General features: G+C 34.9%; 1 protein-coding gene across 2 annotated transcripts in view; it reads right to left on the bottom strand.

The window, feature by feature from the left end:
* Positions 1-7,817, bottom strand: part of LOC106878125 (kelch-like protein diablo) — a 45,662-nt gene that overhangs the window by 35,646 nt on the left and 2,199 nt on the right. The window contains exon 2 of one of the 2 annotated variants that reach the window (XM_014927243.2): positions 3,226-3,305. The exons of the other annotated variant lie outside the window; for it this stretch is intronic. The gene's annotated coding sequence lies outside the window, so the exon portion shown is untranslated. The remainder of the gene's footprint in view (positions 1-3,225; positions 3,306-7,817) is intronic. 2 annotated transcript variants of the gene reach the window in all.

Genomic DNA, 7,817 nt, shown 5'->3' with positions numbered 1-7,817 from the left:
TATATATATATATACATACACATATGTACATACCTACATCTATATGTATACATACATGCATATATGGGTACAGGACATCACAAAAAACGTTAAACACAATGAGAAACGAAAACAGAAAATGAACTTTTATTCGCACAACAAAAAAAAAACAAAGAGAAACGAGACATGCAACATAAAGAATATTCCCCTTCATCAGTTGTCCCTATCCATCTACTCCGTGTTTCGAAGGCAAGGACAATACGCGACTTCGTTGGAAGTCCTTCCCGCAAAGCAAATTAAATAAAATTTGGAATTTTTTGAGGAGGATGAAAGTGTTAACAAGAACAGGACAGTGAGAACAAGATAGTAAAAACAAGACAAGACGGTTAAAAACAAGACCAGACAGTAAAAACAAACGGTAAGGGTTGTTAAGCCAAGACTATAGAAAAATTATTATTTTGAACGCTAGTTGGATGTGAATGAGACAGAAAAATCATGTCTTCTCTATAAGAAGGCAGCAAATATAAAGAAAGAATTTCTTTCGTCATGTGTCAGCGACAAGAGGATTAAGGAAGAAGTGTGAGAGCGAGAGAGGGAACGGTGAAAGGAAAAGAATAGGGAAAGGGTGGGAGAGAAAAACAAAAAGGATGACGGCATTGTGGTGTTATCAAGTACCTGCAGAAAAAGGGCAGCTCCCAAAGACATTCAAGCTGACATGGTTGCTACATTAGATGACCCTCCAATATAATCGCTCATAACTTTATTTTTTTCTAATTTTCAGAGAATTTTTGAAAATTTGTGTTCTACACACAGCAATTCATATTATGAAAAAAATTTTAATTCCCACCATAAATCCTAAAATTTCCACTCTTTCTTTGAAATTCTTTTTTATAATCAGTTTTAGAATACAGACAATTCAAATCTTATTTATTTCTGTTCAATCTGAAAATAATTTTTGAAATCCTTTGAAATCCAAATTCAAAAAGTTAATATTTGCACATGCACACAAGCTATTATGGATTCTGGATCAAAATACACCCTTTAACTGGTCATAATTTTCCTATTTCTTTGATATTTTCAGAAATTTGTGAATTTGTTCTGCACACTGGACCTCATATGATTATGGAAAAAAAATTCATCCCCACTCCTATAAATCGTTACAGATGCTCAAATTAGACTTAACCCTTATCAATCACACAGGTATTGAAGAGCCTGAAGTCATTGTTGGGATTTATCCAAGGGTTTTAAAAAATGTAAAAGAATTTATTTTAATAATGTACTTTTCTGTTAATAAAGGCTTTTTTTTTTTAATATATACATACACATGTGGGTGAGGGTTTAAGAATTAAAATCACGAAAGGTTTTTTTGCTTAAATCCCAGCAATGGACTACCTTTGGGTACATCATCATTCCATTAAATGTGTTTATCAGGAGGAAATATTGGAAAATATCAATATGTGTTCGAGGATGAAAGCTTTTTCTCCAATGAGATCCAAGCACTACAGAGACAGTGGAAGAAATGTGTGGACAGCAAGGGGGACTATGTTGAAAAACCTCATTTGGTCACATTCCAGGATATTTCTTGGTCAGCCTATGAACTCTTCAGCTGACCCTCATACATTATTAATGCCATTGAGAATAACATGAATGCCACACTCGCTCTAAATTTAAGTTTGATATAAGAGAAAAGGTGAAACAATATTAGATGGGAAAGTATAAAGTGCAGTGTATAACTGAAGCATCAAATACACGTGTACATTAATTCAAATCTCACTACATTTAGTTTTGTACCACTTAGCTCACACTTTTCCAAGTACCAATAAATCAAACTGTAATGATGTACAAATTGGTGAGTTGAAAGAATTTTAAGAAGCTGTGTATATGAAGAAGGTGATAAACGATTAAGCCTAGAAACAAAAAGGTATTTAGAGAAGAAAATATCTTCTTGACAAATCCAAAAAAGAAAGAAAATGACATTGATACAACTTGAAACTATCAGTCTCTCACATCAGGACTGATCTGGGACTAAAACAACAGATGTTTGCTGGAACAAGACCGACTTGGAACTAGACAAAAGCATTAAGCATCTCCTGAATCAATATTGATCTGTGATTAAACACCAACATGAAGGTTTCCTATTATAGATTTCTTGGATTAAGGCTGATTTGTGACTAATAGAAAGAATGAAACAAGAAAAAACCCATCAAGGTGAGAATTGTTTTTCACTTTCAAATTAAATATTTGCATCCTGTGTGGGAGCATTTTATCACATTACATACTCAGAAGCAAAGCAAACAATTTGAGAAGTTACTAAAAAACAAGTTTACTTCTGCAGTTATATTTGTTTGACAAGTGTTTTGATCCGAGATTATGTATTGAAAGTTTTAAAAAATTGTTTTGTGGCTATGATAACCATTTATAACTTTATTTGTTTGTTGTAAAAAAAGATTCTAAATAACACAAAACTAACAAGTAGTTATTTGCATGATATAATTGATTACTTTGTGTACGTTTGTAAGTTTCAGTGTGTACATGCACGCTCAAGTATACAAGAGAGAGCAATTGTGTGAAAGAGAGAGAGGGGACAGTGGGAGAGAAAGAGGTAGGAGTGTGAGTGAGAGACAGAGAGCATGAGCACCTGCATGTAAGGGAATTAGAGCATGCACTTGGGAGAGAATGTGAGCTCATGGAAAAAGAGTGCACGCATGGGTGAGAAAGTGTGCATACATGCGAAAGAGTTCGTACACATGTGAAAGAGTCCTATAGAGTGCATGTGTGAATGTGCACATGTATAAGTGAGTTCAAGCAGGACACTGAATGTATGTGTGTGTGTATGCTCATGAGTCAGTGTGCATCAGCAATAGCAAGGAGTACATGTGAGACTATACATGTGCAGGAGTAAACAAAGCATGCATGCACAAGACTGCATGTGCAAGAGCACATGCATAAGCAAGAGCAAGCATTGTGTGCAGGTGAGAATTGTAGGTGAAAGTGTGCAAGCAAATTCATAAGTGTACATGTATGCATGCAAATGCATGCATGTGCAAGAGTGCATGTAAGTATGGGTAGGCTTGAAAGTGCAGATACAAGTGTGCTTTGGAGCATGAGCAAGAGAGAGTGTAAACACAAGTGGGCGTAGAAGTTGAGTATACAGATAAGTTGTGTGTGAATGTGCATATGTGTTCAAGGGTGTATATAATAGATTGTTGATGGATTAGAGGACAAATGTGGAGTACAAAACTGAACCCTGGTATAGGTATCCAGTCAATTCGATGGCAATTTGTCCATAGTCAATTCATCATTGGTCAATTCATCCTCAGGTCAATCTGTCAAGATCATAGGAAAAATGGAAGAATGAATATCTGAATTAAAAAACACCTATTTTAAGATTTGCTGTATTACATATTTATTTTTTCTTAAAATTTAAGATTGTGTGCAATTGCTTTTAGAAAAGTAATTTTTGGCTTGGATCACATTTTGCCATGACATTTTTTTATATGCAGGTTCATATCTCTATCTTTTCTTTTGGCTTGGTTCTTCTTGCATAAACTTCTGCAATTTGGTACTGGCAAACATTTCCTCACATTTAATCACATCAACAAGTTACCAAATATTTGGATGACTAATATTCAGTTTTTCAGGGCACTGTGGTAGGCTTCTAAACTATTTGTAGTACGAGCAATCCTAGTCATACATCAATCTCAAACATTCCATATTGGTAATGGAAATTCAATATGGAGGTTCAAGGTGTAGCTTCCTGTCCTCTTCCTCTCGGTGGTCCTGTATAATTATTTTCAAAATAGGATACAATTGACTGTGGATCATCATCTACAAGTTGTTTATACTGATTTACATCAACTGGCAAGAAGGTAAGGGCAACAAAACACTGCATTTTTAGACTAAAACTGTCATCTTCAGGGTATCTGTATTTTGGTCCTTCTTGCACAACATGTTTGTACACATTTTGCCCTAAATGAAACAAGCAGCATGCCAAATTCAACCCAGCAAACGATTCTAGAAATCCATCATGGACTGCTTTTTCAAATTCCATAATTATCAGGTACTTCATTCTGCAGTAATTCATTTATTTTGGCAAAAAGTTTATATGTGTCTTGACTTTTATCAGAGAGCAATGCGAACAGTCGTGGGGCACTAAAATTATCAATTTGAATGTGAAGTATATCTTACTGGAAAAATATACAAGAACAGCACTTAAATGTTCCATCTGCCACCTAGTTCTTGTACTGTTTCAACTGTCAAAGTGCTTCATCACCTGCAAATATTAGTTATTCATTTTGAATCTTCCATTTCACTGTCATACTGGTAAAAGTATTCACTTGGAATGGAGAACCCAATATTTATAAGTTGGGTAGCAGGATAATTAGAATCAGCTTGCATCTAATGTCTAATATTCCTATTAGGCTGTGCAAACGGAGGTATTTGCGACAACGGACAGTAGTTTAAATTCTGAACTTAGTGATAATTGAGTGAGAGGCATCACAAGATGAAATAGACTTTAATATTTCAAACTATTAATCTTGCATTTACCTCTGCAACAGTTGAAGCATGATTATGGATCTCGATCTTAAGCTCTTTATAATTTTCATCAGTATGAAGTCTCGCCTTGTATACAATTTTTGCACCTCCAGTATATTTTCAATCCATCTGCATTCTGCTTATTTTTTGTGTACATATAATTTTCTTGATTGACCAATTTGACTTTTCCTTTTTTGAAGTTATGTTAATGGGTAGGCATATTGAATAAATTTAATTCGATTTGCTTGAAAATCTGTTTGTAAACTGTTCAGCACAGATACTTGAGAGACCAAGAGAGAAACAGAGAGCAGGGTGGGTAAAGAAAGGAAAAAATATCTAAAACTGTCCAATGACAATTTTAATTCTAAAGTGATTGTTCTAAACTTTCCCTTGAAAATCACATCTGAGAGTATTTTGGGACAAATTGACCTGGGGATGAATTCATCAACAACAAATTGACCGGGGATAAATTAACTGACGACGAAATAACCAGGGATGAATTGTTCTAGCACTCTGGTATATACCAGAATTAATAGACTGAGTTAGAGCAAGGGCATATTCAGTATACATTATTATAATACAATCTGTCAAGCAACCACAAATTGAAGAGTTGAGAAATACATGCAATTTGAGTGTGTCACATACAGTAGAAGCTTTGCTGATGACTAATAATGCTTTCATCCAACTTTTTGAGGAAAAGAGCTCACTAGTGACTAGCTGAGTAGGCCTGTAGTATACATCTGGCTTAATGAAAGTTGCACTGGTGATCATTAAAAAGAGATATATGGCATTGAGAATATTATTGTTGATGGCTTTTCACCTTTGAGATAAGGGAAGTGAGTGCAGAAGGAAGAGAGAGTCAAGAAAGGTTGCCTTTTGTGAATGACACATTCTCTGGAGAGTTTCTGAAGATTTCAATTTATTCCAGCAGAGTAAAAGAGATTGAAAAATTCAGTGATTATGACATTAGCTCTAGGATACATTGTTTGAAAGGATAGTGTCAGGATCAGAAGCTTTGCTGGTCACAAGTAACTGGAATAGCCTTCACTCGGCAGTTGTGCATGTGTGGTGGTGAGCCTGGTAGAGTGGAAAAGGAGTGTTGGAGGTGATTTATCTAGTGTGTGTAACAAGTTGTCTGTAAAATTGGAGGCACATTTGCAGTTAAGAAGTGGAAGAAAGGAAGCTTCTCCAAAGTTGTGGATATCCTTTTGGCAAGGAACCAAATTGGTCAAGCACAGATTATATATTTATCATCATCATTTAACGTCTGCTTTCCATGCTATCATGAGTTGGACAATTTGACTGAGGACTGGCAAGCCAGAAGGCTGCACTAGGCTCCAATCTGATCTGGCAGAGTTTCTACAGCTGGATGCCCTTGGTTGGTATGCACTCTGGAGCGAAATAAATCAGAGTGATGGACACAGCAGGGTCCAAGATGCGGTCGAAAGCTGGATGTTACCCACTACGTCCGCATTTACAAATATACAACCGAGAGAGGCTTCCGCTACATTGCGATGTTATGTGTAGGGGATCTCAGTTTTGATACACTTGTAGGGGTATAAAACTGAATCTAAGTTTGGAGCTTTACAATAAATTTAATAAGTATCCTTGGAGAGCTCTGTGGGAGGGGTGACACAGTTTGGCCACACAAAAACATTTTCTGGCACATCATTTTCACCTCAAAATAGCCGTTTTCATTGAAAGTTCTGGATGAGAACTTTGTTCTCGCATAGTTTTAATCAAAATCTGACACCTATGTTGACAGTGTCTCTCAAACAACCTGGTATTTATACTTAGCCCTCAATCTAGTTTAATGCGCTTGAGCGTTATAACTCCAGTAGTGCTGATAATCATACAAGAATGTAAATGAATTTTTTAGATTCATTTTGATATAAATCTCGATGGTGATGAGATCAGACAATCGTTACGAAATATAAAAGTGAAAATCAGCACTTGTGAAAATGTAAACATCACGCGATTGTATTTAAAATCGGGAGAAAAAAAGTAAAAAAAAACATCACATCGGATTTTAATAGCCAACAAAATAATATTCATTACATAATTTTCATTGACGAAAACAGACCAATATTTCTCTAGGAAATACGAAATTTATTTGTACAAGAATATGCGCGAGGTAAAATTCATACGTCGCTGGGTACAATGAGATAGGAAATAAACAACATTATTAATACGACGATTACATGCTAATTTTGGCTTTTGGGGACCCTATTTAAGTCAATCTAGTACGAATTCTCATAGAAACATGTTTACGTACCAATCAATTTGTCCATTTCTTGAAATTCTGGATCAAAATCGATATCTGAAGCCTTGAAGTCGTCTTCTGTACGATCTCACGCCGAGTGGGAATACGTCAGTTTGACGAGTGGAGTCAATGTGTTTAATCGCATACAAAAAGCCTAAGTATAGCACCCTTTCATTGAATTTTGCACCGTTTTTGCCATACCGTGGCCAGAATCGGCGATGACCATGAGTTAGCAATATTTTTTTCTTTCTTATCTTGAAGAAATGTTTTGTTTATTTTTTTTTTCGAAGTGAAAATTAACTATAAAATTTTCACTTTTATATTTCGTAACGATTATCTGACCTACCCCACATCAAGTTTTATATCAAAATAAAGCTGTAAGATTCCTCTACACACACATATGATTTTTAACTCATCTCGAGTTATGGTACTCGAGCGTATTGAACTAGAACAAGGGCTACCGTTCAGACAAAAAAAAAAACCTGGGACAAACTTTGAAAATGCGTGAAAATATCGGGGTGTTTAAAGGACTCTGACTTGATATGTAGCTGTCGGGTTTTAATTAAAACTATATGAAAAGAAAGTTCTCATTTAAAGTTTTCAAATGATATATAATTTTCCATCGAAAAACGTTTGACATGAAAATGATAAAGCAAAACATTGTTACTTTCTTGTTCAAATTGTGCTAGTTTCCATTGTACGGCGCTCTACAGTGATACTAAATGCCAGCTGATGACATAGGGTTGAAAGGTCAGTATTATAAACTATGTAATATACAAAGTGTCGCTATGAGAAGACAATGTCAGATGTATATTAATGTAAATTGGTCTAACATCCCATAAAGATATAATGGTGTTGACAAGTATAAAATTTTGCATATTTCTATTCTATGAATTTCTAAAAAAAAAAAAATCTTTGACTAAAATAAAGTTATATCTTAATCTGAGAATGTTTATAAAAGAATTTAATATCATTCTTTGGTGTATGGTGAGAGTTAAGTTATAAGTGATTTGAAATAGCTTTCCAAAAGAAAAAAAAA

Source organism: Octopus bimaculoides, chromosome 3 (assembly GCF_001194135.2).
Source record: "Octopus bimaculoides isolate UCB-OBI-ISO-001 chromosome 3, ASM119413v2, whole genome shotgun sequence".
Taxonomy (NCBI): domain Eukaryota; kingdom Metazoa; phylum Mollusca; class Cephalopoda; order Octopoda; family Octopodidae; genus Octopus; species Octopus bimaculoides.
Note: the sequence above shows the minus strand (reverse complement) of the source record. Positions and strands in the feature narration are given on the sequence as shown.